This window comes from Arachis hypogaea, chromosome 15 (assembly GCF_003086295.3).
Source record: "Arachis hypogaea cultivar Tifrunner chromosome 15, arahy.Tifrunner.gnm2.J5K5, whole genome shotgun sequence".
Taxonomy (NCBI): Eukaryota; Viridiplantae; Streptophyta; class Magnoliopsida; order Fabales; family Fabaceae; genus Arachis; species Arachis hypogaea.
The window spans coordinates 40,438,202-40,447,634 of NC_092050.1; the positions used below are offsets into that span (position 1 = coordinate 40,438,202).

A 9,433-nucleotide genomic window follows, 5' to 3' on the forward strand; every position below is an offset into this window, starting at 1 on the left:
TCAGAATGGACCATCCTGGATATATTCTATGATGGTCTATCTGAGCTATCAAAGATGTCACTGGACACTTCTGCAGGTGGATCCATTCACCTAAAGAAAACGCCTGCAGAAGCTCAAGAACTCATTGACATGGTTGCTAATAACCAGTTCATGTACACTTCTGAAAGGAATCCTGTGAGTAATGGGACACCTATGAAGAAGGGAGTTCTTGAAGTTGATACTCTGAATGCCATATTGGCTCAGAACAAAATATTGACTCAGCAAGTCAATATGATTTCTCAGAGTCTGAATGGAATGCAAGCTGCATCCAACAGTACTCAAGAGGCTTCTCCTGAAGAAGAAGCTTATGATCCTGAGAACCCTGCAATAGCAGTGAATTACTTAGGTGAACCTTATGGAAACACCTATAACTCATCATGGAGAAATCATCCAAATTTTTCATGGAAGGATCAAAAGCCTCAACAAGGCTTTAATAATGGTGGAAGAAACAGGTTTAACAATAATAAACCTTTTCCATCATCCACTCAGCAACAGACAGAGAACTCTGAACAAAATACTTCTAATTTAGAAAATTTAGTCTCTGATCTATCTAAGGCCACTGTAAGTTTCATGAATGAAACAAGGTCTTCCATTAGAAATCTGGAAGCACAAGTGGGCCAGCTGAGTAAAAGGATCACTGAAATCCCCCCTAGTACTCTCCCAAGCAATACAGAAGAGAATCCAAAAGGAGAGTGCAAGGCCATTGACATAAGCATCATGGCCGAACCTGTGAGGAGAGGAGAGGACGTGAATCCCAAGGAGGAAGACCTCCTGGGACGTCCAGTGATCAATAAGGAGCTTCCCTCTGAGGAACCAAAGGACTCTGTGGCTCATCTAGAGACCATAGAGATTCCATTAAGCCTCCTTATGCCCTTCATGAGCTCTGATGAGTATTCCTCTTCTGAAGAGAATGAGGATGTTACTGAAGAGCAAACTGCCAAGTTTCTTGGTGCAATCATGAAGCTAAATGCCAAATTATTTGGCATTGATACTTGGGAAGTTGAACCTCCCTTGTTCATCAATGAACTAAGTGATCTGGATCAACTGACATTGCCAAAGAAGAGACAGGATCCTGGAAAGTTCATAATACCCTGCACCATAGGCACCATGATCTTTAAGGCTCTGTGTGACCTTGGTTCAGGAATAAACCTCATGCCCCTCTCTGTAATAGAAAAACTGGGAATCTATGGGGTGCAAGCTGCTAAAATCTCATTAGAGATGGCAGACAGCTCAAGAAAACAGGCATATGGACAAGTAGAGGACGTGTTAGTAAAGGTTGAAGGCCTTTACATCCCTGCTGATTTCATAGTCCTGGATACTGGAAAGGAAGAGGATGAATCCATCATCCTAGGAAGACCTTTCCTGGCCACAGCAAGAGCTGTGATTGATGTTGACAGAGGTGAACTATTCCTTCAATGGAATGAGGACTCCCTTGTGTTTAAAACTCAAGGATCTCCCTCTGCAACCATGGAGAGGAAGCATGAAAATCTTCTCTCAAAGCAGAGTCAACTCAAGCCCCCACAGTCAAACTCTAAGTTTGGTGTTGGGAGGCCACAACCAAACTCTAAGTTTGGTGTTGAACTCCCATATCCAAACTCTAAGTTTGGTGTTGGAGAGTCTCAACAAGGCTCTGCACATCTGTGAGGCTCCATGAGAGCCCACTGTCAAGCTATTGACATTAAAGAAGCGCTTGTTGGGAGGCAACCCAATTTTTATTTATTTAACTATATTTTTCTTAGTTATATGTCTTTGTAGGTTCATGATCATGTGGAGTCACAAAATAAATATAAAAATTGAAAACGGAATCAAAAACAGCAGAAGAAAAATCACACCCTGGAGGAGCATCTGCCTGGCGTTCAAACGCCAGAACAGAGCATGGTTCTGGCGCTGAACGCCCAAAATGGGCAACATCCTGGTGCTGAACGCCCAGAACAAGCATTGTTCTGGCGTTCAACGCCAGAAATGGCAACAAATGGGCGTTGAACGCCCAAAATGGGCACCAACGTGGCGCTGAACGCCCAAAGTTGTGTGCAAGGGCATTTTGCATGCCTAAATTGGTGCAGGGATGTAAATGCCTTGACACCTCAAGATCTGTGGACCCCACAGGATCATCTCAGGATCCGTGGACCCACAGGATCATCTCAGGATCTGTGAATCTCACAGGATCCCCACCCACCTCACCCTCTATCTCTTCATTCATGACCATCCCTTCTGTTTTCCATCCACCACTCACATCCATACACACATCCCTCCATCTCCTCTATATCTTCTTCTTCTTCTATTCCTTCTTCTTTTGCTCGAGGGCGAGCAACATTCTAAGTTTGGTGTGGTAAAAAGCATAGCTTTTTTGTTTTTTCCCATAACCATTGATGGCACCTAAGGCCAGAGAAGCCTCTAGAAAGAGGAAAGGGAAGACAAAAGCTTCCATCAAGGGTCTATAGCTCAGTGGTAGAACATTTGACTGCAAATCAAGAGATCCCTGAGATACCTCAGGGGATACATTTTCTTCCACACAATTATTGGAAGCAACTAAGGGTGGAACATCAAGAGCACTCCATCATCCTTCATGAAATCAGAGAAGATCTAAAAGCAATGAAGGAGGAGCAGCAAAAGACAAGGAAGAGACATAGAAGAGCTCAAGGACATCACTAAGGTGGACTCATTCCTTGTTCTTACTTTCTCTGTTTTTTTCGTTTTATATGTTATGTGCTTATCCATGTTTGTGTCTTCATTACATGATCATTAGTAGTTAGTAACTTTGTCTTAAAGTTATAAATGTCCTATGAATCCATCACCTCTCTTAAATGAAAAATGTTTTAATTCAAAAGAACAAGAAGTACATGAGTTTCGAATTTATCCTTGAACTTAGCTTAATTATATTGATGTGGTGACAATGCTTCTTGTTTTCTGAATGTATGCTTGAACAGTGCATATGTCTTTTGAAGTTGCTGTTTAAGAATGTTAAATATGTTGGCTCTTGAAAGAATGATGACTAGGAGACATGTTATTTGATAATCTGAAAAATCATAAAAATGATTCTTGAAGCAAGAAAAAGCAGCAAAGAACAAAGCTTGCAGAAAAAAAAAGTAGGCGAAAAAAAAAATAGAAAGAAAAAGAAAAAGCAAGCAGAAAAAGCCAAAAGCTCTTAAAATCAAGAGGCAAGAGCAAAAAGCCAATAACCCTTAAAACCAAAAGGCAAGGGCAAATAAAAAGGATCCCAAGGCTTTGAGCATCAGTGGATAGGAGGGCCTAAAATCCTGGTCTAAGCGGCAAAACCAAGCTGTCCCTAACCATGTGCTTGTGGCGTGTAGGTGTCAAGTGAAAACTTGAGACTGAGCGGTTAAAGTCAAGGTCCAAAGCAAAAGAAGAGTGTGCTTAAGAACCCTGGACACCTCTAATTGGGGACTTTAGCAAAGCTGAGTCACAATCTGAAAAGGTTCACCCAATTATGTGTCTGTGGTATTTATGTATCCGGTGGTAATACTGGAAAACAAAGTGCTTAGGGCCACGGCCAAGACTCATAAAGAAGCTGTGTTCAAGAATCATCATACTGAACTAGGAGAGTCAATAACACTATTCGAAATCTGAAGTTCCTATAGATGCCAATCATTCTGAACCTCAATGGATAAAGTGAGATGTCAAAACTATTCAAGAGGCAAAAAGCTATAAGTCCCGCTCATATGATTGAAGCTCTGTTTCATTGATAGTTTGGAATTTGTAGTATATTCTCTTCTTTTTATCCTATTTGATTTTCAGTTGCTTGGGGACAAGCAACAATTTAAGTTTGGTGTTGTGATGAGTGGATAATTTACACGCTTTTTGGCATTGTTTTTAGTATGTTTTTAGTAGGATCTAGTTGCTTTTAGGGATGTTTTCATTAGTTTTTATGTTAAATTCACATTTCTGGACTTTACTATGAGTTTGTGTGTTTTTCTGTGATTTCAGGTATTTTCTGGCTGAAATTGAGGGACTTGAGCAGAAATCAGATTCAGAGGTTGAAGAAGGACTGCTGATGCCGTTGGATTCTGACCTCCCTGCACTCAAAGTGGATTTTCTGGAGCTACAAAACTCGAAATGGCGCGCTTTCAATTGCGTTGGAAAGTAGACATCCAAGGCTTTCCAGAAATATATAATAGTCCATACTTTGGCCCAGAATAGACGACGTAAACTGGCGTTCAACACCAGCTTTCTACCCAAATCTGGCGTCCAGCGCCAGAAAAGGAGCCAAAACCAGAGTTGAACGCCCAAACTGGCACAAAAGCTGGCGTTCAACTCCAAGGAGGACCTCTACACGTGCAACACTTAAGGCTCAGCCCAAGCACACACCAAGTGGGCCCCGGAAGTGGATTTATGCATCAATTACTTACTTCTGTAAACCCTAGTGACTAGTTTATTATAAATAGGACCTCTTACTATTGTATTAGACATCTTTGATCCTGGATTATATTCTGATCCTATGATCACGTTTTAGGGGGTTGGCCATCTCGGCCATGCCTGGACCTTTCACTTATGTAATTCTAACGGTAGAGTTTCTACACTCCATAGATTAAGGTGTGGAGCTCTGCTGTTCCTCAAAGATTAATGCAAAGTACTACTGTTTTCTATTCAATTCATCTTATTTCGCTTCTAAGATATCCATTCGCACCCAAGAATGTGATGAAGGTGATGATTATGTGTGACGCTCATTACCATTCTCCCCTATGAACACGTGCCTGACAAACACTTCCGTTCTACTTGAAATAAGCTAGAATGAATATCTCTTAGATCTCCTAACCAGAATCTTCGTGGCGTAAGCTAGAATGATGGCGGCATTCAAGAGAATCCGAAAAGTCTAAACCTTGTCTGTGGTATTCCGAGTAGGATTCAATGATTGAATGACTGTGACGAGCTTCAAACTCGCAAGTGCTGGGCGTTAGTGACAGACGCAAAAGGAGGGTGAATCCTATTCCAGCATGATCGAGAATCGACATATGATTAGCCGTGCTGTGACAGAGCATGTGAGCATATTTTTCACTGAGAGGAGGGGATGTAGCCACTGACAACGGTGATGCCCTTGAATAAAGCCAACCATGGAAAGGAGTAAGACTGATTGGATGAAGATAGCAGGAAAGCAGAGGTTCAGAGGAACGAAGGCATCTCCATTCGCTTATCTGAAATTCTCACCAATGAATTACATAAGTATTTCTATCCCTATTTTATTATATTAAATTCGAAAACACCATGATTATTTTATATCTGCCTGACTGAGATTTGCAAGGTGACCATAGCTTGCTTCATACCAACAATCTCCATGGGATTCGACCCTTACTCACGTAAGGTATTACTTGGACGACCCAGTGCACTTGCTGGTTAGTTGTATGAAAGTTGTGAACCATGGTATTGGCACCATGTTCTTGGCGCCATTGCCAGGGATAGAGATACTTATGTAAATCATTGGTAGGAATTTCAGATAAGCGAATGGAGATGCTTTTCGTTCCTCTGAACCTCTGCTTTCCTGCTATCTTCATCCAATCAGTCTTACTCCTTTCCATGGCTGGCTTTATGTGATACATCACCACTGTCAATGGCTACTTTCGGTCATCTCTCGGGAAAATGATCCAATGCCCTGTCACGGCACGGCTAATCGTCTGGAGGCATCACCCTTGCCAATGGCTTCATCTTATCCTCTCAGTGAATAATATGCTCACGCACCCTGTCACGGCACGGCTATTCATTTGTTGGTTCTCGATCATGCTAGAATAGGATTTACTATCCTTTTGCGTCTGTCACTAACGCCCTGCAATCGCGAGTTTGGAGCTCGTCACAGTCATTCATTCATCGAATCCTACTCGGAATACCACAGATAAGGTTTAGACCTTCCGGATTCTCTTGAATGCCGCCATCATTCTAGCTTACGCCACGAAGATTCTGGTTAGGAGATCTAAGAGATATTCATTCTAGCTTATTTCATGTAGAATGGAAGTGTTTGTCAGGCACGTGTTCATAGGGGAGAATGGTGATGAGCGTCACACATAATCATCACCTTCATCACGTTCTTGGGTGCGAATGGATATCTTAGAAGCGAAATAAGAAGAATTGAATAGAAAACAGTAGTACTTTGCATTAATCTTTGAGGAACAGCAGAGCTCCACACCTTAATCTATGGAGTGTAGAAACTCTACCGTATGAAAATACATAAGTGAAGGTCCAGACATGGCCGAGATGGCCAGCCCCCAAAACGTGATCACAGGATCAAAAATACAATCCAGGATGCCAAATACAATAGTAAAAGGTCCTATTTATAATAAACTAGCTACTAGGGTTTACATGAGTAAGTAATTGATGCATAAATCCACTTCCGGGGCCCACTTGGTGTGTGCTTGGGATGGGCTTTGAGTGTTACACGTGTAGAGGTCCTCCTTGGAGTTGAATGCCAGCTTTTGTGCCAGTTTGGGCGTTCAACTCTGGTTTTGGCTCCTTTTCTGGCGCTGGACGCCAGATTTGGGTAGAAAGCTGGCGTTGGACGCCAGTTTATGTCATCTATTCTTGGCCAAAGTATGGACTATTATATATTTCTGGAAAGCCCTGGATGTCTACTTTCCAACGCAATTGGAAGCGTGCCATTTCGAGTTCTGTAGCTCCAGAAAATATACTTTGAGTGCAGGGAGGTCAGAATCCAACAGCATCAGCAGTCCTTCTTCAACCTCTGAATCTGATTTTTGCTCAAGTCCCTCAATTTCAGCCAGAAAATACCTGAAATCACAGAAAAACACACAAACTCATAGTAAAGTCCAGAAATGTGAATTTAACATAAAAACTAATGAAAACATCCCTAAAAGTAACTAGATTCTACTAAAAACATACTAAAAACAATGTCAAAAAGCGTATAAATTATCCGCTCATCAGGCATCCAATTTGAATTTTGATGTCTTTAGGAATGGTCTCCCAAGTAGGATTGATGATGGCTTATCTGAATCATTATGGGGCATCTCCAAGATATAAAAATCAGTGAGAAATGTAAGTCCCTTAATGTTCACCAAAACATCTTCAGCAACTCCAGCCACTGTAATAATGCTTTTATCTGCTAACACAAAACGAGCTGCCAACCTTTTTAAGGGAGGGAGCCTCAAAATATCATATATAGACAAAGGCATTATACTGACACATGCTCCTAAATCACACATGCAATCATAAATTACTACACCACCAATAGTACAGCTAACTATACAAGGACCTGGATCACTACATTTTTCAGGTAATCCTCCCATTAAAGCAGATATAGAACTACCTAAAGGAATAGTTTCTAATTCATTAATTTTGTCTCTATGGATACATAAGTCTTTTAGAAACTTTGCGTATTTAGGTACCTGCTGAATAACATCAAAAAGAGGAACAGTTACCTCGACCTTTTTGAATATCTCTACCATTTTAGGATCGGGTTCCAGCTGCTTCCTGGGCTTCCTTGCAAGTTGTGAAAATGGAATAGGAGTAGTGTTTTCTGTGGTGTCTGCGCCTTTTGGTGCTTCCTCCTGTGGTCGAGCTATTTCTTCTTCATCTATGTCCTATATGTCCTCTTCCTCTTCAACATCTTCTATTTCTACTACCTCTTCAGCTGAGGTGTATTTTGGTGGGCTTGATTCCTCCTGACTCCTCTCCTGCAGTGTGGTTCCAGACCTTAGGGTGATGGCATTAATGCCTCCCTTTGGATTGGGTAATGGTTGAGAGGGGATTCCAGTGGAGCTTGAAGGTTGGTTACTAGAATTTTGCGTTGATCTAATCTGTGACATAAGAGCTTGCAGAGTAGAGGTGAGACCATTCAGACTGGTGTTAATACTATTCATGTTGTTTTCCATGGTCTATTGTCTTCGCTCAAAAGATTGTAGTAGCTCTTCATTGGGAGATAAAGAAGAATGAGTAAATTGAGATGTCTGCTATTGATTGTTCTGTGGTCCTTGGTTTTGCCTCAAGTGAGGTGCTCTGTAAGGTTGATTCTGCTACCTGTTATTGTTATTATTTCACCTCTGATTTCCGTGATTATCTCTGCCTCTTCTATTATTGTTGTCCCTCCAATTCTGGTTAGGATTGTCCTGCCATCTGTGGTTATTATTTCCACTTTGATTGTACCCTTGGTTGGGGCGGTCATAGAAGTTATGAGTGGATGCCACCATGTTGTCTTCTTGTTGGAGCTGCGAGCATTCATCAGTGTAATGGTTGTAATAAGCACAGATTCCACAAATTCTTTGCGGGACTAATTGTTGGTTTTGCTGTAGCGAAGGAGGTTGAGCTTGCTGAGCTTGTTGTTGATTCAATTGCATCTGCTTCAGCAAGTTGGTCATCTCACATATACTTTGAGTTAGAGCAGCAGTCTCTCTGTTAGAGGATACTTCTTCAACGGCTTTTGAACGGCCATGCCTTTGTCTGTGGTTCCTAGTAGATTCAGCTAAATCACTGATCAATTGCCAAGCCTCATCAGTGGTCTTGTACTTCTTCATAGACCCATTGCTAGCACTTTCCAATGTGGTCTTATCTTGGGGCCTCATGCCCTGTGTGATATAGCTAAGTAACACTATCTTGTCAATCCTGTGGTGGGGGCATGCTTCTAGAAGATTATTGAAGCGCTCCCAGTATTCAAAGAGAGTCTCATTGTCATCCTGAACAATTGTAGAAAAATCCTTCCTCAGTTTATCAGTAACTTCAGATGGAAAGAATTTCTCCAAAAACTCATTTCTGAGTGTATCCCAGTTGGATACATTTGCTAGAGGTTGAGTGTAGTACCACTCTCTTGCTTTTCCCTCAAGAGAAAAGGGGAAAGCTTTCAGCAAAATTGAAGTTTCATCAGTACCATCACGCCTGACAGTAGAACAGGCTGCCTGGAAATCTCTCAAGTGCTTGATAGGCTCTTGAGCAGGTAGGCCATGAAACTTGGGCATCAAATTTAGCAGTGCGGTCTTTATTTCAAAATCTGTAGCTACCGCTGGATGATGCGCTTGAAACGGTTACATTGTAAAATCAGGGGCTCCTTCCTCCTGGATGGTAACTCTCCTAACTGCCATGTCTTCTGCACGTAAAATAACCAAATCAGTAGAACGGGGGCTGGTTTCTTCCTCAAGTTCACTTTCAGATCCGCCCTCAGAGCAGACTAACCGACGCTGTTCTCGCCTTATTCGTGAAATAGTCCTTTCAATTTCAGGATCGAATATTAGCAAGCGCGGATCAGGAAGTGAACGCGTCATTTGACGGAAGAAACATGCAGCTCATAGCAGCAAAATAAAATAAAATGCAAATAAATAAATTCTAATTAATAACTTTAGCACTTAATTACAACTCCCTGGCAACGGTGCCAAAAATTGATGAGGGGCAGAAGTTGGTGAATTAAAAATTATTAAAATAGTTACATTGCAAGTATAGTTCTTAA

The 9,433-nt window shown here is 41.6% G+C and overlaps 1 non-coding gene across 1 annotated transcript; it reads left to right on the top strand.

Annotated features, from left to right (window-relative positions):
* The first annotated feature begins 8,595 nt into the window (after positions 1-8,595).
* LOC112752660 (small nucleolar RNA R71) lies at positions 8,596-8,702 on the top strand. The gene has a single exon (XR_003177085.1). It is a non-coding gene; the product is annotated as a small nucleolar RNA R71 (small nucleolar RNA).
* Positions 8,703-9,433: the final 731 nt, after the last annotated feature.